Source organism: Astatotilapia calliptera, chromosome 3 (assembly GCF_964374335.1).
Source record: "Astatotilapia calliptera chromosome 3, fAstCal68.1, whole genome shotgun sequence".
NCBI classification, from domain to species: Eukaryota; Metazoa; Chordata; class Actinopteri; order Cichliformes; family Cichlidae; genus Astatotilapia; species Astatotilapia calliptera.
Window position 1 is genome coordinate 72885126 of NC_137424.1, and position 24536 is coordinate 72909661.

General features: G+C 41.6%; 1 long non-coding RNA gene across 2 annotated transcripts; it reads left to right on the forward strand.

The window, feature by feature from the left end:
* The first annotated feature begins 6522 nt into the window (after positions 1–6522).
* LOC145425826 (uncharacterized) lies at positions 6523–10406 on the forward strand. 2 transcript variants are annotated; one of them, XR_013906584.1, is made up of 3 exons: positions 6534–9695; positions 9781–9892; positions 9973–10406. It is a non-coding gene; the product is annotated as an uncharacterized LOC145425826 (long non-coding RNA). The 2 variants fall into 2 exon arrangements; XR_013906583.1 differs by having other exon boundaries at positions 6523–9892.
* The last annotated feature ends 14130 nt before the right edge of the window (positions 10407–24536 follow it).

A 24536-nucleotide genomic window follows, 5' to 3' on the forward strand; every position in this document is an offset into this window, starting at 1 on the left:
GAAGTGACATGGTGCAATGCACCGATGTCTGAGGGCGTCTGCCACTAGTAGGGGGAGTGGTTGGGGAGATAGGCCTCCATACCTTGGAGTCCGTGTAGCGTGCCCACCCCCAAGATCCTATATGTATGTGTTATGAGAGTGTGAGTAATGTGAATGTGTAAGTTGTGAGATAAAATTGAGGCACAGGAAGCCAGAAGGAGACAGATGGGGGGGATGCCTCCCCTGCACCCTGGGGACATATCTTTACCCCAAGGCCCTGCATGTGTGGGTGATTGTGGTGGAGCGGGAAGAGGGAGGCAGCTGGAGATGGGGAGGGAAGGAAGCTCCCCCACTGACCCCAGTAGGCACTCCATTCTCTGCAACCCACCAGGGAAAGGGGGCCCAGGCCCATCCGGACTAGGGCCCAGTACAGCAGCGCCGCCTGACCCCACAGAGCCCGGGACAGCCCACCCGACCTCACCACAGAGAAAACTCCACCCACCCCATCCTCCTCTCATCTTCCAGACTACACGAGACAATAGCCCAGACTGAGATCTTCCTCCATCTCTCCTGTATCTCCCCCTCCTGCAGAGTGAGTTCCTGAAGAGAGGAGAGCTCCTGCAAGGTGTAACCTCCCCCACCAGTCGAAGAGCCCCCCAGGTGGCTCGACGCACCGGCAGCACCCTGCGCCAGGGCTGGGCCCCCATACACCCACCCGCCCACAACCCGCAACACACCAACCAGGACCCAAGCCCCCGAGCCACAGCCAGGGCCACAGCCCGGCGACGGAGCACCCCCACAACCCCATGCCCATCCCGGACCCACCCCGGGGCAGCAAGGCTACCAGGTCAGTAACCCACGTCCGTCAGCACAGACCCTCCCCTAGCCCCGCTGCACGCAGCCACGAGGAAACCGTCACCTAAGAACCATGACCGCTACCCCGGGTTGAGCCCTCCAAGGAAGATGCTCCTGGTGAACCACCCGACGCCCTAAGCCTGTCCCTACCCCACACCAACCACAACAGCATAGGTGGGACCAAACTATGATCCCCCACCCCCGCTAGGTGATGGAGCTGATCAAAGGAGCCCAGAGCAATTGATGTGATGTGGTGGCAGAGGCTGTATCAAGACAAATGTAATCTAATAGATAATTTCTATATTGGTTAGAATTAAGATTATTTTTATTTTTCCAGTTCATGAGGACTGTTTTCTTGGCGATGCATAGGGCAGTGAAAACCATATGGGCTATATTCTTATCTGTAGTGACATTATCTAAGTCAAGTTGTCAAGCTCTAAAAAGTACTGAAATAGTTCAGCTGATGCCATTTTGCAAAGGCAGAGAATTCAGAAACACATCATCTCTAAAAATGAGGTTCATACATTCTATATATTCAAGTTTCATTCTATATATTCAAAAGATCATTCTATATATTCAAGTTTCATTCTATAAATTCAAAAGATCATTCTATATATTCAAGTTTCATTCTATATATTCAAAAGATCATTCTATATATTCAAGTTTCATTCTATAAATTCAAAAGATCATTCTATATATTCAAGTTTCATTCTATATATTCAAAAGATCATTCTATATATTCAAGTTTCATTCTATATATTCAAAAGATCATTCTATATATTCAAGTTTCATTCTATAAATTCAAAAGATCATTCTATATAGTCAGACTTTGGTTGGAATATATATATATAATATTTTCCTAAAGGGCATAATATAATATACCAATATAATATATCCATAATATACATATATATACATATATATACATATATACACACACACAGTGGCTTGCAAAAGTATTCGGCCCCCTTGAACTTTTCCACATTTTGTGTCATTACAGCCACAAACATGAATCAATTTTATTGGAATTCCACGAGAAAGACCAACACAAAGTGGTGCACACATGAGAAGTGGAACGGAAATCATACATGATTCCAAACATTTTTTACAAATAAGTAACTTGTTCCTGTAGATCTTCACATACAGTGGGGCAAAAAAGTATTTAGTCAGCCACCGATTGTGCAAGTTCCCCCACTTAAAATGATGACAGAGGTCAGTAATTTGCACCAGAGGTACACTTCAACTGTGAGAGACAGAATGTGAAAAAAAATCCATGAATTCACATGGTAGGATTTGTAAAGAATTTATTCATAAATTAGGGTGGAAAATAAGTATTTGGTCACCTCAAACAAGGAAAATCTCTGGCTCTCACAGACCTGTAACGTCTTCTGTAAGAAGCTTTTCTGTCCCCCACTCGTTACCTGTATGAATGGCACCTGTTTGAACTCATCATCTGTATAAAAGACACCTGTCCACAGCCTCAAACAGTCAGACTCCAAACTCCGCCATGGCCAAGACCACAGAGCTTTCAAAGGACACCAGGAAAAGTATTGTAGACCTGCACCAGACTGGGAAGAGTGAATCTACAATAGGCAAGCAGCTTGGTGTGAAAAAAATCAACTGTGGGAGCAATCATCAGAAAATGGAAGACATACAAGACCACTGATAATCTCCCTGGATCTGGGGCTCCACGCAAGATCTCATCCCGTGGGGTCAAAATGATCATGAGAACGGTGAGCAAAGATCCCAGAACCACACGGGGGGACCTGGTGAATGACCTGCAGAGAGCTGGGACCAAAGTAACAAAGGTCACCATCAGTAACACACTACAACGGCAGGGAATCAAATCCCGCAGTGCCAGACGTGTTCCGCTGCTGAAGCCAGTGCATGTCCAGGCCCGTCTGAAGTTTGCCAGAGAGCACATGGATGATACAGCAGAGGATTGGGAGAATGTCATGTGGTCAGATGAAACCAAAGTAGAACTTTTTGGTATAAACTCAACTCGTCGTGTTTGGAGGAAGAAGAATACTGAGTTGCATCCCAAGAACACCATACCTACTGTGAAGCATGGGGGTGGAAACATCATGCTATGGGGCTGTTTTTCTGCCAAGGGGACAGGACGACTGATCCGTGTTAAGGACAGAATGAATGGGGCCATGTATCGTGAGATTGTGAGCCAAAACCTCCATCCATCAGTGAGAACTTTGAAGATGAAACGAGGCTGGGTCTTCCAACATGACAATGATCCAAAACACACCGCCCGGGCAACAAAGGAGTGGCTCCGTAAGAAGCATTTGAAAGTCCTGGAGTGGCCTAGCCAGTCTCCAGACCTCAACCCCATAGAAAATCTGTGGCGGGAGTTGAAAGTCCGTGTTGCTCGGCAACAGCCCCAAAACATCACTGCTCTCGAGAAGATCTGCATGGAGGAATGGGCCAAAATACCAGCTACTGTGTGTGCAAACCTGGAGACCTGCAGACCTATAGTAAACGTTTGACCTCTGTTATTGCCAACAAAGGTTATGTTACACAGTATTGAGTTGTATTTTTGTTATTGACCAAATGCTTATTTTCCACCCTGATTTACGAATAAATTCTTTACAAATCCTACCATGTGGATTCATGGATTTTTTTTTTCACATTCTGTCTCTCACAGTTGAAGTGTACCTCTGGTGCAAATTACTGACCTCTGTCATCATTTTAGGTGGGGGAACTTGCACAATCGGTGGCTGACTAAATACTTTTTTGCCCCACTGTATATATTATGTGTCTGACAACTCTTTGAAAAAAAAGCTGCCTGTCAGCACACCAGACTGGCCTAACTTTAAGCCATAGCAAAAGCTAATACAAGTGCAGATTTAATACAGGCTATCTGGGACTGTGTTTAACACTAGAATTACTGAGCATTTTTTCCTGGTGCAAGTCCCTACTACTAGATTTATTAGCCCTGCGCAAATTTGCGTAAATCCCCTGAACCTAAGACTTCCTAGAATTACTGACTTTTTTATTTTCTGGTGGAAGTCCCGAGGTGTTAATCACCTCTGCTGAAATTTTCACAGGTCATCAGCTCGATTCTCCTCCTGTTTTTGTTGTGCAAACCACCCATTATCTTTGAGGCCTGGAACATTTGCATTTGTTCACTCAGAGTAGCTCAGCTCCAAGGCAAGAGAAAAATCTGTGTTACAACCCTACAATGGAGCTGAAGGCCTCTCAGCAGGGTGCTAGGAGGTGTTAGGTTCAGGGAATTTATGCAAATTTGCGCAGGGTTAGTAAATGTACTAGTAGGGACTTGCACCAGGAAAAAAAGGGGTCAGTAATTCTATTGTTAAATGCTATGAATCTGTATGTGCGTCACCTGTGTCTGAGAATTTCAGCCAGTTTAATTTAATGGAGGGAGAAATATATAGAGAGAGGTCTCACCACGGTTGAGTGTCGGGGTGCTGTTGATATCTCCTGCCACGAAAGAAGATTCTGTCTGCTTCCGAACCATGTCGTTCCACATCCTGCGGATCTGACTCTGGAAGAGGAAACATGGTGCAGTGAGTGGCAGTAAACACACGACAAGTTAAATATAGAAACCCGGCGGGTAGACTTTGTAACTCAGTGGGGCAGCTGTAATAAAAACTGTGGAGCTCGCTCTAATCTGCAAAGAATAGGCAAACACGCCAGACAAAGAGAATGAGGCATCAAGTAAAGAGAAACACAGCTTTGTCATGTTATCGTGACGGGGGCTTGAGATTTGTAAGACATGACTGTAGTAGCCGATGGAATTGTTGTTTGGAAGTGTTATTACATTTTGAAACAGCTTGTTTGCCGATTGTGAGCAATAATTGCCATTGTTTGAGTATGTGTCTGTGTAGCTGCGCATATGCCGGCATTTACAGTATTTTCCAATGACGGGTATGATGCCTGTGTCTATATATACACCATGTGGACTACAAATGATATCTTTATAACATAATCTTACATAAGAGACCTTTTAAAAGGGGAGAAAATGTAGCTACAGAGGGAGAAACCATGCCTAATTTTGAAAAGATTTGCTTTGTTTTTACATCATTTTTTAGTTTAAAAAAAGACAGATAACATTACTCATTTTGTTCCACTAAAACAGTCGTGTTGCTGCACAAGCTGTTTTTATTCATCATTTGTTCTTAGAAAAACACCATTTTAAAACTCAGTGGTGTTTTCCACTGATGATATGTTTGCGAGTGTTTATGTGTGGGTCTGTGCTGCCTGCACCTGTCTGTGGTGCCAAAGAGTTGCGTATCATCTTGTGCAAAGTGATCATGAGGAAAATCAGGTTGAGCTAAGGAAAGACGATAGGAAGAAATAAAAAAATGCGCCGTGAGCACTCTAGTCCAAAATTACTGATTTCATATTGTTAATAACATCGCAAAATTGCATGCTGGTGAAATACTTCTGACTGCGGGATATCGAAATATGGAGGCTAATACCATAATAACAAATGAAACAGGTCCAATGAAGCTCCAGATGAAGTAGTTATCCACTCACAGCCAGCATCTTGAGTGACACAGAGGACACAAGTGAGTTATGCACAACTAAACCAACAAACAACTGTACACTCACACTGAGCTCATGCACATGAATACACACACTATTTCTCTGTCTCAGCGGATGATCTTATGAAGGCTAATCATCAGGCTTTGTTCAGAGAACCCAGTCTGTGGGGAGGCGCAAGAGCCCTTCACACGGCACTGCATATTACATTTCCATCTGGGGGAATAGCACAATCCTACTTCTCAATCTGCAGGTGCAAAAGGCCTGTACTCACACGTACGCTTTCTTGGTCCTATAGCTCCTGTAGTCTATGGCTGCAGACATGCCCACCACCAGTGTGAGTACTCACTCTCAAAGACCTCCACCAGCATGAGATAGAGCTGCACACCCTCCAGACACATCCAGGAGAAGGCAGCCAAGAAGAAGAAATGCAGAAGGCCAGCAAAGATTGGACAGGCGATCTGAGGGTGGCAGCCATGGAGAGAGCAGAGAGAGGGAAAGGAGAAGGAGGAGGAGAGAGAAAATATGAAGTTAGAGGAGGAGATACAGTTAAGATTAAGGTATATAACTGAATGAACACCACAAGAGGATAGAACAAAGTTGCTATCTGGAAGTACTGCTGGACACTGACAAGGGAAAAATGAATAGCTGCCCCCGGGTTACAGGCTCCGTGCATGTTATTGAGTGGTGATTCATTACTCAGTGCAGTAAATGTTTTATAGAGTAGCATAATGAAACAGGGCCTCAATTTCAGCTTCAAAGTCATTAAATAAAAAAGCTGAAAAAGTCGCCTGTGTTGTGCATAATGACATTTTCAAACCGGAATCTGTACAAAGTAACTAGATCTTGTCATTCAATATCATTGCAGAAATGGACACAAACACTAAGCTTTGATGCCTCAGCTGGAAATCTACATGTTAAATCACACCATAACTTATAGTGTACCAGGAAACCCTTCTAAACTCTACACCATAACTTTAAAGGTCATCAGAGTCAATCAGAGAGGTTTCTTGTTACATCATAAATTATAATCACTATATTTCTTTAGTTACAACTTTAGCTTAGTGTACTGATAAGCGATTTGTATACTGACACAGAACAAGAGGAATCGAGATGATGATTTTCCTTTGCTATTGTTTTCATGCAGTTTCTTTGTTGGGGGCACGATGCAGTCTCATGACAGCAGAGGAATAACTGCCTCATGATAGTGCTTGTTAAACTCAGCTGCACAGTAAGGTGGTTACTGGTTTGAACACCTATTATGAGGAGATTGTTTGCTCTCTACCTACCTGCAGTCCTCCAAGTACTCCAGCTTTCCTCCACAATCCAAACACACGCTCGTTTGGTAAACTGGTGAGCCTAAATTGAACGTGCATGTGAGACAGATTTCCTTTAATCGCTCACTGGAACAATGAGGTAAAAGATAAACGAAGAATCACTCAAGTAAAATCATAAATGCTTTTAAAAAGTCAAATCTAAAAGCTTTACATTGCTGTAGCCTGTGGGAGGATCAGAGGCTCTGCAAAGTGTGACATTTGACCCCTGTGTCTCATTCTGTCTTAAATGTTTCATTCATGGTCTTAAGTCCCAGGAAACAGAATAAAAAAATCACTCTAAAACGCTGCCGATCCTGCACAGTGTATGTTTGCAGAACAACTGGACATGTTTGTGGACACCGAACAATATTCAGTGTGTTGGGCTGTTTCAGAGTCAGCGTTCCAGTGCAGCAGTGATGCAAGGTGTTGACTGATCGAGCACAACAGCTCAGTAACTTTTGTAATCAAAGCTTATCTCATCATGTGATTGTGTGACAGGATTTAGAGAGACGTGCTCACACGAAGAACCGCACTGAATCTGTTCTTGTTCTTTACAGTTTGTCTCAGAGAGATTAAAAAGCTCATTTTACCTTCCAGGCCGTCACCCCCAAGTTTATGTCAGTCACATGATTTTTCACTGCTCACCTCACATTTAACAGATTTGACTTGTCCATGGTCATTTGTCAACATTTCCAATTGGTTCTACAGTTATATTCATATTAAATAAAATGATTTACTACCACACAGAGACAGTTTTGGTAGTTCGGGGCCTTTACCTTCTAAGACCTGAACTCTTCCACACCATGCATTTTTAATGTCTCTTTGATATTTGGGCATATTGGGGCCTGATGAATGCAAAAACAAAGAATTACCAGATTTTTTTTTTACCTTATTTTTGTTTTGTTTTTTTAAATAAGAGACACATATGAGGATATTCGTTTAAAACGTTGATAGAACAGTAGCAGTATAATGTCCTCGTAAGTTGATATCAGGCCCTTGTAGAGCAAAATCGAGTACTTTGGTCTAAATAACCCAAAATGTGATGTCCACATATGTGGACGCCAGGTCCTAGGAGGTTAAAAGTTCCACACAGTCACAACCACAGTGATACTTGTTACGCCCCCAGTCTAGGCGGGTAGGGACGCACATAAGGTTGGAGGAGAGAGAGACAAATCCCCGCCCTGGTTCCCAAGCCAAACATCCAAACCAGTTGTGAGTAAAAAGGTGTTTTTATTTAAGGAAAAGAAGCATAGCTCCAGGGTGAGCCCAGGCCAAAATAATAAACAAAACCAACTAAGTCCCACCAGAGAAAACTAACTAAACCCTAGGAAAGAAAAACAGAACAAACAAATGACAGAGCTATCCCTCGCTCCCTACCCGGAAAACAGGAGAAAACGATTCCAAAAGAAAAGGCAGCTCACCCCTTCCGCTTCAACCCAAGAGTGCCTAAGCGCTCAACTAATTCACTAGGAGCGGCTTTCACAATTTCACACTCTCACAAATACACAAGATAAGCACGGGCTGGGAACACCAGGGTCAGGGCCGCGACGGCTGTCCGGCTACTCGCTCGTTCCACTCTCTCTCTCCCCCCTCGGAGCTGTCAGAGCGGCCTTTTGAAGGTAGTCAACCGCTCCATGGTCCAATCAGTTGCTCACGACTCCTCATTAGGGGAGGGACCTGGAAAAGTCTTAAGCACAGTACAGAAAACACAGACAGAAAACAGGCCACACATGGCCACAGCAATACTGCTTAAAATAATCCAATAATTAAAAACAAAGAAATGTCCATACCTTCACTCCTCAAAGGTTGTAAGATGATTCCACCTTTTTCTTCCTCTGCATGAACTGAAATCAGGTGATTGTAGCTCACGCTGCACAGGAGACAAAGGCATGTTTGGTGGTTTGTAATGGGAAACATTATTGCAGTGTGATCACTGAGTTTAGCGTTTTATTACTGCATTACAGACCAATACAAGTAAAAACAACACATCACATTCAACAACATCAGTAGCTGCTGTCTAGAATGTTAACTCCAGTTATTATCTATGCTTCCTGTATTCATTTAGCCTTGTTGCCTCTTTGCTCCTATTTGTCCTTTTTTCTTTCAGCTAAGACCTGATGTAAGAGGATCCATTGTGCCTGGTTCTGTTACACATCTCTAAAAACAAAACTCTGGGTGACACCAGGGCCCTATTTCAGGAAGCCGGTTTAGTGCAAACTCTGAGTAAGTATACCCTGAGTTAACGAAAACTCTGGGTTTTCGGTTTCACAAAGCGAGTTCAGCTGAAGCCTGAGTGAGTCACTATGACGACACACTCCGTGAAGCTAACCTGCCCCCTAGCAGGTTTACTTCAACTAACCCTGACTGTCCCCGCCCCTTTGTCGGAAACCTGACAGTAGGAAGTGTCAGACATGGCGTGTCCCTTCCTTGAAGAGCCAGTAGATGTTGAAGCCCAAATTCTCCGCAGAGCTCACCGCCGGGAGAGAGTGATCAGAGCGCGTTTGGACATTTTATCATTTCCTGATGATTTTCTGTGCGAACGTTACCGTTTCTCAGCACAATCTATAAGTTATTTGGATAACATCCTCAGGCCATATATTACGCATGTGACACATCGCGGACATCCTCTCAGTTCATTACATATTATTTGTATTGCACTTCGGTTTTTTGCAAACGGGAGCTTTCTGTATAATATTGGTGACGCTGAGCACGTTTCCAAGGCTACCGTCTGTCGGGCAGTCAGGAATGTTACAGTTGCACTGAAACGTCTCCTGTACTCGTCTGTGTTCCCCGGTCACAGACCCACAAGATTTATCAAAGAGGGATTCCACAAAATTGCAGGTATCAGGATGAACAAAACTTAATTTATGATGTGGTGATATTTGAACTACTACTTAAATTTTACATTTATTTTCACGGTTCCCAGGCGTGATTGGCTGTATAGATGGCACTCACATTCCAATCATTGCTCCTTCAGTAAATGAAGGAGACTATGTGAACAGGAAGTCTTTCCACAGCATTAATGTACAGGTGCATAGTTCCCTGTAGCATTTCAAACTAACAAATTATTTCATTATAGTAATGGATGCTAATTTGTGTTCTCTGCACTGTGAAGATCATATGTGATGCTGCCAACATTATCACAAATGTGGAAGCCAAGTGGCCAGGCTCTGTCCATGACTCACAAATATTCCGTGAATGTACACTGAGCACAAAATTTGGACATGGTGAGTTGAGAATACTTTAAAATATATAAAGACCAATTGCTTCAGGGACATTTGAACTGAAGTGTATCCTTCTGTCTTAGGAGAGTTCACTGGCTACTTGCTTGGTGATAGGGGGTATCCATGTTTACCCTATTTGCTTACCCCTTACCCTGACCCTGAACCGGGCCCACAGCAGCGATATAATCTGGCTAATTGCAGGACAAGAGCCAGAATTGAAATGACTATCGGAATGCTTAAGGCCCGGTTCCAGTGCCTGCAAAGACTCAGGGTCACCCCAGAAAGGGCATGTGACATTATTGTGGCATGTGTGATTCTTCACAACATTGCCACAATTAGAGGAGAACACTGTCCTTCTGAACCAAACAGCAGTGATCCAAACCATGAACATCCTGACCCTCCCACGGACATACAAGATGGAAGAGCAGTCAGAGACACCATATGTCACAATCATTTCTTTTGACCCATCACCTCAACATGTTGAAAGAAGAATAAACAGATTTTTTGTTCAACTGGCTTTATTGGTCGCCTGTGTTTCCTGTACACAAAGTATTAAAAGATGTAAACCTCATAAAGTGTCTCTGTTGCTTCCTCCTCTGTAACAGCTGTCAATGTTTCTTCATTATTTTCCTGTAGTAAAGTAATAAACAACATTGCTGTTCTACTGTAACCTCATATAATCTGTGGAGTATTACTCACAACTGCATGTTGGTCTGGCTCAACAGGAGGCTGCACCAGATGCAGTACACCACCACCATCAACTGATAGAATATGAGGTTTATACAGGTCACTTATAACTTACAAGGGACCAAATGGCAATTAACAAACATACCAGTCACCTTACACTTCATTGTCATTATGCTCTCAAAGACAACCAAGGCTGAGGGAAGGCAAAATCAGTAGGAAAATAACTTCACTACAAAATAATCCATTATGGTAAAGAGTTTATCAAATGAATGAGTAGCACTGCGAAGGTGACTGTGAAGAAAGGATGTATGCACATCATGTATTATTTTGAATTTACCCCTTTTGTAGGCACTTGTGTCTTGCGGGGTTATTGACTCAGAGGATGTCCCCGCAGAGATGCCTTCGGCCACAGGGCGCCCACTGTTTTGGCTGAGGGCCAACTGCTCAGCCTCTGTGAGTGGTGGTGGTGGAGGACCCCCACCTGTTTTTCGGGCCTCCGCTTTTTTTCTGTTGGCTATAACGGGCCACATTTGAGCATACAGAGTAAGCAAATATGTACTTGTAATGTGCTCAGATAATTTCAATAAGTGCTTACAGAAAGGAAATTAATGTAGCCTCTAACTGCAATTGATTTACAGACCAAGCACTATGGCTCATAATACCATTACACCTTACCTGTTTGGACTATATTTTTATATTTCATTTTTACTTGCTGCCAGGCACGTTTGGGGCCTGTTGGGTTGCACCTGCGCTCACATCACATCACAAAATAAAATGTATAAAATAACAAATAAAATAACATATGATAAAATAACGTGTTAAATGGGTGGAAATCCCTAGATCAATGTTTATATTAACACTCACGCATTGACTCTGTCGGCTATGTTTTGCCATGCATGCTCCCTGTCTTTTGCAGCTGTGGCTAACTTTACTTTTTTCCGCGGAATTTGCATGTTATCGGCATATGCTGCCATCAGAATTTCGGCCTCAAGCGCTGTAAAATACATTGACCGCGCCTTCTTTCCCTCCGTCTCCATGGTGACTCGCTTAATCTGTGCTCCGCTTATCAGGGCTTTATGTATCCTCGTCCGCGCGCTTCACTTGGGGTTAAAGCAACTCCGCGTTGACTGAACTAATTGTTATCAGCCTTTCTGAAACGGAATATTCCGAGTTGGACAGTTCGGGGTTACTCAACCCTGAGTATCGTTTTTCACTCTGAGTTTTCTAAACCGGCTTCCTGAAACAGGGCCCAGATCTGCACACTGGAGCAGAGCTGGCCTGGGAGATAAATATGTGCTTTTGTACCAGGGTGGACAGTTTGTTCCAGATCACCAGCATCCATCTTTTAAGAACCGGGTGGATCTGCAGGACAGACAGATGAAGGATGGAGACGCGTCTTTGATTCTAAGAAATGTGTCGATTGCTGATATTGGAACATACGAGTGTCGTGTTTACGTGACAGAAAGACACTCATGGGAGATCATCAGTAACACCACCCTTACTGTTGTTGTTTCTCCAGGTGAGTGAGTAGAGTTGAGTGTGTGTGTGATCAGAGGTGAAGCTGCTTCCTGGTTGTTGATGTTTGTTTGTTGTATGGATGAGCTGGTGGATGTCAGAGGTAGACAGATGTTTCTCCAGCTGTTGTCTTTGTGGCTGGTAGTCTAGAGTTGTAGAGCAGCATTGTTTGGTTAGAGCAGAAACAAAGACATTTATGAATCCGTCTCTTCTTCCCTTGCTCTCTAACTCGTCTGTACACGTGTGGGGAAACTCAATGTTAAAGCCTACAGCTGGAGGGGGGGGGAGGGGTGAAGCTGGTGGTTGTGAGTCTGTGAAAGTGAATCCTGCTGGTGCCCTGAGATCTGTGTTATGTCTCAGCACAGGGAAAAGAATCACAACTCACAATAATTTCTAATATGAGCTTCAGTGCATTTTCTTAGATTACTGCGTGAGCATCTGACCTGCTGCTCTTTGTTGAATTGGTCAACTGAATTTAAGTTGTTAGTTGTAGCCAGATGTGTAACTGCACAACTGTCAGAGGCAGATGAAACAATGGTCTCATTTGATGTTACATCTCTCTTCACTTGCATCCCAGTTACTGCATTCAAGGTAGTTCGTAAGAAATTACAGGATGACCCCAACCCTAGCAACAGGACCACTCTCAGCACCAACCAAATGTGTTTGCTTTTGGAACTGTGTCTTCATTCCACCTATTTTACAGTACTACAAGCAGAAACATTGGTGTTGTTACATCTGCGCTCACAGGCCTTGCTGGTTCGGAGACTTATCACCGTTAACAAAGAACGACAAAGAGAGATCAATTGGTTTTTCACTTGCAAGGGAAGACCGCTGGACCAGGGTCCTGGAGGCTCCTCACCTGAGAAGCAAATGGTAAATGGCCTGTATTTGTAAACCGCTTTACTTAGTCCTTAACGACCCAAAATTGGTTTACACTACATTAATTAACCCATTCACACAATGGTGATGGCAGCTACATTGTAGCCACAGCTGCCCTGGGGCACACTGACAGAGGCGAGGCTGTCGGACACTGGCGCCACCAGGCCCTGTGACCACCACCAGTAGGTAACGGGTGAAGTGTCTTGCCCAAGGAAACAACGACCGAAACTGTCCAACCGGGGCTTAAACCGGCAACCTTCCGATTATAGACGAACTGCCAACTCGTGAGCCACGATCACCCATTGCAAACTCCAACTTCAGCCCCAGCTTGCAGTCCTTTTATTGAAATGACACAACCTCCCATTGAAAAACCCCTATGGTGTCATAAAAGTTAAAAACAGTGTATGTGTGTGTGCATGCATGTGCGAGCACGTGTGTGTGTATGTGTGTGTTTGTGTGTATGTGTGTGTGTGGCTTCCTGGTGATCACAAAAGGGTCACCTCCCCTCACCCCTGTATATGGCTTCTTCTTTAACAGTCCACCATATAGAGATTGACAGACCACGTGACTTTCGTGCATTGCATTGTGGGTACAAGTGGCAACAAAATCAAAACACTGCATGAAGCACTAGCATTTCCAGCACTGCTAATCATTAATTCTGCGTTTTGAATCCCTACTTGCATTTTATTTGCCCAAAAAACAGTTATGTACAAAACGATGGAGAACTCGGCACGTCCGTACAAAGACAGAGTTAATGAAAAGGCAAAATAAAGTACGAGGAAAAAATCAAAGGACTTAAAGGGTTAGACCCATACGAACATACAGAGTAGGTCTGTGAAGGTTCTCAGTCATCCAGGTCATCGTAGTCTAAGGAGCTTGCAAAGAAAAGCGTCTGGACTTCTTTAACTTGCTTGAAGACGTTTCACCTCTCATCCGAGAAGCTTCTTCAGTTCTAAGGTCAAATGGTGGAGATTCCCACATTTAAGCCCTGTGGGAGTGTCCCCCTGAGAGGGACAAAAGTACCCCCTAATGAAACTCTACCTAATCACATGAGCCAAGGTGTGAAAACGGGTGTGGGTCACAATCAGCCAGGGTTTCGGGTGAACTCATTGTGAAACCTGGCCCCACCCTATCATGTGATTTCCTGAGGTCACATGGCCTAGGGTGTGAAAGGCAGCAACAAGTTTAATATTCAGAAACCTAAAGTATGTATCAGCAGCAGAACGGAGCTAAAAATAAATGTTTGTTTCAGTTCTATGAAGCTTTGAGTATTTTGGATCAGTAGCACCGCTGTGTTTGTTGCATCATATTGCTGTAATTGTTTATATGCTTTATATATTCTGAGGTAAGTTGATCTACAGTGTTACATCATATTCTATAAGGATGTTATGTGTTTGTAGACTTTCTGCCCAGTTTGACCCATTTAGCAGAAGTCCGCCTGATTAAGGCTCTGATATCTATTCTGTATGACTTAAAGCAGTTATGACATGGTGTGATTTTCTCACCCAATAAAGGAATATTCAATATATCAGTCTACTCTTCATTTTATCAGAAACAGTTATCACAGCTCGTACATTTTGTTTTTACACATATATCTAATCTTTGAGCCAAATGTAATGTTATGCCAACATACTGAAAGAACAATATTTGTCTCTTATATATAATACATCTATATATACACTGTCAAAGATACTTGTCTTTCAGTGAAGATTCAATGTGATAGGAAATATAAATGACTGCAACTTGAATCTTTGACACAGAGTTCAAGCTCACTGCTGTAATATATCATAATAATCTGACAATAACTATAATGTTGGCCATATTACATTTACATTACCAGAGTGAGATGATTTTATTCTCATGAACAACATTAGCTAATTGTTATTTACTAACTAATCTTGACATGACTGTTCAGTACAGAAAAGAAGCCCAAATACCATGTTTTACAGTCCCGTGGTCTCAGCCTCAGATACTCAACTAATCAAAGTGATGTCATAACAAAAATTAATGACCAAAAAACATTTTTTTCTCCTTCATTTCTGTCAAACAGTGTTGTATGAAACGTATCATGAGTGCTAGGCAACCTGAGCAGCGCGACGAAGGCTAGACCGTCCCATTTCAAAACCCAACCCAGACAATTTTTTTTTAATTTGTTGAAATGTATTTGATGTTTATTGTATTTTATGTTTTTAGTAGTGATTTTAAAAGATTAGCCAAGACAAGCCAGGTGTGCAGCAAACACAGCTGTCTGCTGGAGGTATGTTAACTTAATATATTTGACATTTAAAAAAGCACTAAAAGAGAGACAGCCTGTACCTCGAACCTCTGATGTAGAGGTTTAAAACAACTGTTTGTGTAGCAGACAATTAAAACTTCTCAGGCTCTTCACCTACTCACACAAACATTGTTCACAGCCGCTCGTCAGTGGAAATAAAGAGCACCTGCTGCTACTTCCTCTTTTATACCCTCCATTGGGTCCCCTGGGTCCTAAAGCCTTCCCCATTACATTTCTTTGTAATTGTTTATGTTTAAGTTGTTTATTGCTGGTTTTTAGTTTGTTTTTTGTCTGTTAGGGAGCTGACACAATCTCAATGGAGATGGGTTTTTTTGGGGGATAGCAGAAGGAGAGAAGCTGCAGAGAGGCATGTAAGACTGCAACTCTGCTTACTGGTCCCCACTCTGGATAGTCATATTTTGGGGGCTTTAATAAATTTGTCCATATTTCTAGAAATGAGAGCTGCTCCATCCAAAGTGGGATGGATGCCGTCTCTCCTAACAAGACCAGGTTTCCTCCAGAAGGTTTGCCAATTATCTATGAAGCCCACATCGTTTCTGGGACACCACTCAGACAGCCAGCAATTTAAGGAGAACATGCGGCTAAACCTGTCACTCCTGGTCTGATTGGGGAGGGGACCAGAGAAAACTACAGAGTCCGACATTGTTTTAGCAAAGTTGCACACCGATTCAATATTGATTTTAGTGACCTCCGATTGGCGTAACCGGGTGTCATTACTGCCAACGTGAATTATGATTTTACTGAATTTACGTTTACCCTTAGCCAGCAGTTTTAAATTTCCCTCAATGTTGGCTGCTCTGGCCCCTGGAAGACAATTGACTATGATTGCCATTGTCTCTAGCTTCACATGTCTGAGAACAGAATCACCAATTACCAGAGTTTGACCGCCGGCGGGTGTGTTGCCGAGTGGGGAAAAACAGTTAGACACATGAACAGGTTGGTGGTGTACCTGGGGCTTCTGTTTAGGACTATGCTTCCTCCTCACCATCACCCAGCGGCCCTGTTCCCCAGCTGCTTGGGGTCTGCCGGGGAAAAGCTAGCGGGGCCTATGCTATTTTCGGCTGCACCAGCTACAGGGGCCTGGCTAGCTACGGATGAATGAAGGGTCCGAAGCCGAGTCTCCAATTCAGTAATCCTGGCCTCCAGAGCTGCAAATATGCTACATTTGTTACGGATACCATTACTACTAAAGGAGGCCGAGGAGTAGCTAAACATCTGACACAATGAGCAGGAAAGTGCAGGAGGGACAGGTGAAGTAGCCATGGTGCTAACGAGTCGGCTACGAGCTAAGCTAAGCTAAGCTAGCGAGACAGTACAGAGACAGTGGGTGAATACTTTGGCTATAAATTAGTTAGTGAGTACACAGAAAGTGTGCTTCGGATGAAGCACGTGAAGATTATACTATGGAAAAATAAAAGTAAAAAAATAAAATAAATAAATAAATAAATAAAATAAAAAAAAGAAAAGTAAAAGTATCTGCTAAGCAGATAAGCTACTCAGAAACACCACTGTGTTTGAGCAGAAAAAGGAAGTGATACTCTACCACAGAGCGAGTGAACACCAAGTGACAGCGCCACCAAGAGTCAGGAAGGAAGCAAGTCGATATAGATGTACAGATACCACTGTCAAAGGAAAAGTATAGTTTGGACAGAAAGTAAGAACTTCTGGTTATTATCAGTAGAATACGAACAGGCCACTGCTTTTTAAATGGTAGTCTTTATGGGTTGTGTGGTGGTGCAATGCTATGGAGACGGTTGAGCATGTGCTTCTTAGTTGTAGGAAGTATGCAAGGTTCTCTATAATAAAAACGATTATTAAAACGATTTTATTTACTAAACACCTCTGGCTGTTCTCCTTTCATTCTGTTCTGGACCCATTTGTTACCAGTCCCCACACACACCCCTAGATCTTCATCGTAGGGACATAACAACCACTATTATGTCTCTGTTCAGCACTTTCAACGACACTTGATGTCCTTTAAATGTGCTATATAAGTAAAGATGACTTGACTTTACTTGAAAACAATTCACGGATCACATTAACTTGGTGGGCCGACACATCAAATTCAGCTGGGAGGATATGAGAATAGTGGCAGGTTAGCCTTCTAAGACTGTGAGTAATGGAGGACATCTAAAAGCTCATGTGTACCATAAATCTACTGTAAGCGCTCAGTAAATGTTGTTATCCAAGCTCAACATTTGTCAAAACTGGGAAGGCACCTAAAGAAAGCTCCAGGAGAGAAGGACAACTGCTGACTAAAACTTGTAGCGAAAACCTGTAGTGATCCCAAACATGTCAAGAGTATCAGAACAGTTGACACGCATTTTTTTCCAAACAACGGGTCTCTGTGGCTTTTAAACGCTACATAAAAAATTTGTCTTCTGACACAAACAGAGTAACATAGTGTACGTATGCTGTTAAGTGCCAGGATGATTGCCCGGATTTATACATCGGGGAAACCAAGCAACCTCTGGCAAAGCAGATGCCACAACACACAAGAGCTACCTCATCAGGCCAGGACTCTGCAGTCTATTTACACCTACAGGCCAGTGGACACTCTTTCAATGATGAGGATGTACACATCCTGGACAGGGAGGAACGCTGGTTTGAGCAGGAAGTCAAGGAGGCCATTTATGTGAAAAGGGAAAGACCATCTCTGAATCGAGGAGGGGGACTAAGGGTACATCTTTCACCATCTTACAATACTGTGATTGTAGCCATCCCCCAACTCTCTGTGAATGATACTCATGGTCATTTATCAGTGGTTTTTGTCTTGGCAATGTCCTTAATTAATGATCAAGGAATTGACCTCACAGCCTATTGTTCATTCAGTGGGCTAGATTCAGTTATTGTGTAAATGTTCTCTTTATAAGGTTGGGGAAACCTGCAGTCACTTGGTTGAGTGATGAAATGTTTCTCCTACTGAAAAATTTACATCCAGATGAACAGAATCAATCTTTTGGGACCTTACATGCATTGTTTATATTTGCAGTTTATCAGATTCCACTAAGGAGTCATTATCTTTAAATCTAAGCTCTCTTTTTCCTCTCCTCTCCTTTCTTTCTTATCTTTCTCTATTGCTGAGAGAAGTTAGCTCTCTTTCTTTTTACTCCCTATGAAATACAGCAGCTGGGCCTTTAGCTAGCAACACACTGTGAGACAAACTGCACACAAACAGTGTTTGCTGATGTTTGTTGAGCTGATAGAAACTTTTCATTTTGAATTACCTGCTACTTAAAATAACCTCACTGCCTTCATGATTCCTTATTTTCTGTAGTGCTAGCAAGATGGTGAACATACAGAAAGTGGTGCACGGTTTCCGGCCCACATTAATCTCACAGTATGAACTATAGATAAAGACAAAGTAACCAGTCTGTCTGAAAATGTAAAGAAGTAGAAAGTACACATATTTGTTAAAAAATTTAGTGACTCAAAGTAAAATGTACTCAAAAATTTATTACCTCCTTGTTTTGACAGGAAACATGAAAGTTCAATAACAATAAAAATAGCATCACTCTGAACCAATCATATGGCTGGAATAGAGTTAGAGTCACATCAGGTTAGACTGAAGCTGAGTGTAGGAGGAGCAGCCGACAGCTGCACATGTGCAGATGCTGCTGCAGTCACACACACCAGTGTGACAGGAGTGTGAGAGATATTAAAGAGAAAGAGACAACAGAACATGTTCAATCACTTTAAAACATTTAAATAGATGCTGGATGTTCAGAGGTTCATTAAATCCAACATGACTAAATACTCAAATGTCAAAGGAAATAAACAAAATATTTAAAGTCAATCATTCTGATCATAATTGTACTTTGACCTTTAACCTCTCTGCTCTGTGTTGTTTCTCTTTCAGACAGGAAAATCATCCCAGCTGAGTCTGTACAGAAGAGCGTCACTCTGACATGTCGAGCTCCAAACAACAACATCACATCTGTACACTGGAGCAGAGCTGACCTGGGAGATAAATATGTTCTTGTGTACCACGATGGTCAGTTTGATCCAGAGTACCAGCATCCATCTTTTAAGAACCGGGTGGATCTGCAGGACAGACAGATGAAGGATGGAGACCTGTCTTTGATTCTGAAGGATGTGACGAATAATGACACTGGAACATACGAGTGTCGTGTCTTAATGGAAGAAACAGACTCGTGGAAGTCCATCAGCATCACCTACCTTCGTGTTTGTACTTCATGTGAGTGAGTAGAGCTGAGTGTGTGTGTGATCAGAGGTGAAGCTGCTTCCTGGTTGTTGTTGATGTTTGTTTGTTGTATGACCAGTGTTTGGAAGGTTACTTTTAAAATGTATTTCACTACAGATTACAGAATACATGCCCCAAAATGTATTTTGTAATGTATTCCGTAACGTTACTCAGAGTAGCGTGTTCTGAATACTTTAGATTACTTAATATATCATTACGCTTTTTACAACTACACTTGATGTACTATTGCTGTGTGATTTATGACGTTCACAGAAGGTTACTCGCCATACCAATACCAACTAGATTTAAATCTTAATACAAAATATGTAACAGCTGGAGGGGGAGGGGTGAAGCTGGTGGTTGTGAGTCTGTGAAAGTGAATCCTGCCGGTGCCATAGCTGGTGAAAACGTACTTAGTGCAGACACAAAACGTCCATCAGCTTCAAAGTGTGTCAGAAAAATGTCCACATGAGAGAGAGAGGTCCCATTTTTGTTGTTGAACACAAATCATTTTTGTAACTTTTTTGATGTTATACGGCATGAAGGGGTGAGAGTGTGGATCCAAATTCAGTATACAGAGACTGTAGAATAATAATAAAATCAAGCTTTTCATTTGGGATGCACAACAATACAAACAAAGCACCAACATGACATCTGACCCTGAATAACCTCTCACAGGCATGTTAAATTGTGTTTTCTAGTTTTATGATTGTTTTTCTATTTTTTGTGTCAGCCATTTTCAATAACAAGATGTTGGCTGCTATTTTGGTCAGGTCACATGTTTCCTGTTCTTGAATGAAAAAGCACACAAAAATCCACCTATATGAACATTTTCTTACTTTATAAATAATAGAACGTATTTTTAATAACCTGATCTATTTAACTAAAAGAGGAAATGGATTCTGTTCTGTTGTTCACTCATCACTTACCTGACAGCTGATACCTGTTTCTCACCTGCAGGTCCATCAGGAGGACATCCTGCCTGGATAGTTCTGTTAGTTGTTTTGGTTATTATTCTTGTGCTTCTTATTGCTTGTTGTATATACATAAAAAACAACTAAAAAACAAAGAAGCTATTATCATTCCTGCTGCTGTTTGAATGAGTCATTGTTATCGATAAAGAAGACAGACGATCAAAGAGAGAAAGAAAGTGATGATGTTGAGCTTCATCTTCAATCTCCACAACTAAACTGTGAGTTAGATGATGTGAGGACATAGATGAACTCTCCTGAACATCCAGCAGACTGCTATAGAGGTCAAACGTCTCTGAGTATCATCATGTTCACCATTAAAGCTTCTGCTGTGACCGTGTTTAAAGTTGTTGTTCTTGTTACTGTGGCCTTTTGGAGTGAGGCCCCCACCTATATTAATGAAGTGCTCCACTCCTGATTTTGATTTTGTACCAAAGTAAGAGGGTTTCTGCCTTAAAAACCGAACTTTACCTCCAAAATTTTGGAAGACGTTGCTACTCAACTTTGGCGTCTTCACCCTGTTGCCTTCTTTAACCCTTAGATTACCCCATGGGTTGTTTTTCTTCAAAATCTTTAAAATGCAAAGTTGTAATATATTCATATTCCAGGTATTCCTCATAAAATATGTTTGTAACATGAGGCCATTTCTATTTTTATTTATTTTTTCATTAATTTAAAAAAAATACAGGTTTTGTATCACTGCCCCACTCTTCCACAAGTGGGGTCAGAAATGACCCCATGCAGTTCCTATTGAGTCTTCTATGAAACTTTCATTCTTAGCAACTCTGACTGACCCACTTACACTTCTGATAGATCAAGAATTAATTTTTCCACAGTAACGTACATGATTTATAGTCAGGGCTGCACATAAGTGGACTGCAGGTGCACATTCACTGTCAAAATAAAAGTATTCCCAGAAATTCAGAGAATACGCGCCTCTTTTTTGCAGTGGAGGAACACCAAAGTAATTGCTTACAGAGCTTGCTTCTTCGACATCTTTAAGAGTTCTGAACAAATGTCTGTCCTCCTCCAGAACATCTAATGTACGCAAACGAGCGTTCCAACTTCTTATCTGGTACGCGTCTTTTATTTTTATTGTGCACCTGCGGACCATTTATGTGCAGCCCTGTTTATAGTTTCCTGTGCATTTCAAACATTGTCCTTTATGATATATATATTTTTTTACATTTAAAGTAACATGGCTGCTATGAGGCCAGCTAGGATCCCTGTGGACCTTGCCCTACAAATGATCCAGGATGGATGGGATGAAGAGCCCATCCGTCCTGGATCATTTGTAGGGCAATACAAATGATAGAATATAATTCTAATAAAACAGAAGAGGTGCTGACATGCACAAACATGGAGGCACAAAGAGTAGCCACAGCCAGGGGAAAAGAGTGGAAAAATATAATCAAACATAAGCTCCTGGCCTTCATTTGATTGACCATTCTTGCAGGAACTGAGAAGAACTGGGATGTACCAGTCGGTGTGTTTTTGGGGAGTCCTCTGCATAACGCATTGTTAAAGGCCACTATGTCAATTCAAAGATTTAAAGATATTGACCGTTTCTTGCACTTTGATGACAAGAGGACCAGAGCCTACCGACTGAAAACAAACCACATGGCAGCTTTCTGCTACATATGGGGCCTGTTCCTGGTCAACTACAGGCAGAAATTCATCCTCAGTGATTGTGTTACAGCGGATGAACAACTTGTGCCTTTCAGAAGGAAAACCCACCTTCTGCAGTATATACTGAGCAAGCATACAAAAGTGATACAAGTGATACAAAAACTCCAATTTCTTAAAATTAATGAAAAAATAAATAAAAATGAAACGGGACTCATGTCACAATCATGTTTTATGAGGAATACCTCAAATATGAAAATATTACAACTCTTCGTTTTAAAGATTTTGAAGAATAACAACCGAGTTTATAGCAAAATGCATTGTTTCTATTTGCGGTCATTTTTTACCCCACTCGTGGAAGAGTGTAGGTACTGGTAGGTTGTGCATCCAAGGGTTAAACACTGGGTTTGTTTTTGTTTTTTTTTGCTTGGTTCATGTGTCCACTGTGCCTTTATAAACACTTTAAAAAAGATTTTTTTATATATATAAATATTTTTAATAAAAAAATATTTTTTAAAGACAATTATATTATCATTATGTAAGTGTTAATAAAGAGTTACATATATACCTGTTGAATACTCTCTTTTACAGACAAAACTGTTTCTGAAATGCCTTTAAGCAACTTAATAGACGTCTTGATTGTTTTTGTTTTCAGCTGAAAGCTGTTTAGGAATCATTTCAGTAAAAATCTATTCTGTCTTTCAAGTTTTGTTATCGTTGACATTTTTTATAGGTTCAACCAAAGAATGGAGAATGTGTTTTTGTGACAGGGTGCTAGCATCAGAGTGTCTGAAGATGCTTCATCCTTTGAGTCAGAAATGATTTTTTGCTTGAAAGAGTCATTATTAGTCCTACATAAACAAAATAGTCTGTGAGCTACAAAGACTGAAAATGAGTGAAAAAGCAGCCAGTGTCCAAAGAGAAGCTTCAGAAAGCTGCTCCTGTTTCTTAAGATTTCATATGTGAAAAAAGTCTTTGTTTCCATTCTAAGGAGACAAAGAAGTTAGGGGTGGTTCAAGTCTTTTGCACAGTACTCTGTGGTCAAACTGTCTGCAAAACAAAAACTTCCAAATCATCACATCTGTCTATCAGTCACCACAACAGCTAGAAAAAGAAAATCCCCTAAATTTGCCTAAAGACCTTAATTAAGGTTCCAGCCATCCGCAGATAAACATCATATAAATAAAACATTCCAGCAGCATTTCCCTTCCTCAGAACTGATACTTACACTAAGTGTTCCAGGAAACTCCTGCCTTTGTAGATTGGATTATTTTTTGTTTTTTAATTCTTTATTCATATTTTGCTTTCTGTTATTTCTTAGTGTTTATGGGTCTTTATTTTCTTATTCCTGATGCACATTCCTGGTATTTTATGCCTTTAGTTGCTCCTAAGTTCTTTAAGTTTCTATGTTTCTTTGGGGTTCATGACTTAATTTAGATTTTTTTTTCTCCATCTCCTTTATATCGTGTCAGATAAAGTCTGTCAGCAGGAGTTCAACACTTTCTCTCTGATTCTTAACAGTCAGAACAGGAGGACTGTTTTTGTAAATGTGGCTGAAAGTAGCGATAAGCAAATTCCAAACCACAAACTCGCAGACATTGAAGATTGTTCACACATGGCTCTGAGGTCTGTGTGGAACACATTTTAAGGCTTTTATGAACACACACATGTTTATTCAGGTTTGCTTAATGAAGTTTAGACAATAATGATCACACTGATGATCTGACAGTTTCCTTCTGGTCCCTCCTCTGAGGTCAGAGCCTAAAGATGTTTAAATCAAGTCAAGTCAACTTTATTTGTCAATTCTGCCACATGTACAGGACATACAGAGAATAGAAATTTCGTTACTCTCAAACCCTAGTGATTAAAAAATGCAAATAAAATAATTAAAAAGTAAAAATTTAAATAAATACAATACAATTTTACGTATAACAAAAAAAAAAAAGCTATGCATTATACAACATTCAAGTAAGGAGGCATAGTAGTGCAAATAGGCAAATAGTGCAAATGGAGATTTAGTAGTATGCGGTAAGAGATAGTGTAACAACAAAGTCTTATGAGGTAATGGCAGTCCAATGCTCCACAAAGTGACTGGTAACTGGTGCAGGCCAGTGAGTGAGTCAGAGTGTGTGTGTGTGTGTGTGTGTGTGTGTGTGTGTGTGTGTGTGTGTGTGTGTGTGTGTGTGACAGAGTTCAGTGAGACTGTGGAGGAGAAGAGGGGAGAGGGGGCAGAATCGGGAGGGAGTTAAGCTTCCTGACAGCCTGATGGATGAAGCTGACACTCAGACACTCTGAAGGTCTTTGAGTGTGGAGAGAGTAAAACATGTGACATCAATGTCTCAAAGTCACAATAATAATAAGAATGTTTCATCTTTATCAAAGTCACATCACATGTTACAAAGTGCTGTCCCACTGCTGTGTGCACCATACGAACATGTGACACCATCTCAGTGTTTAAGTGTTAGAGTG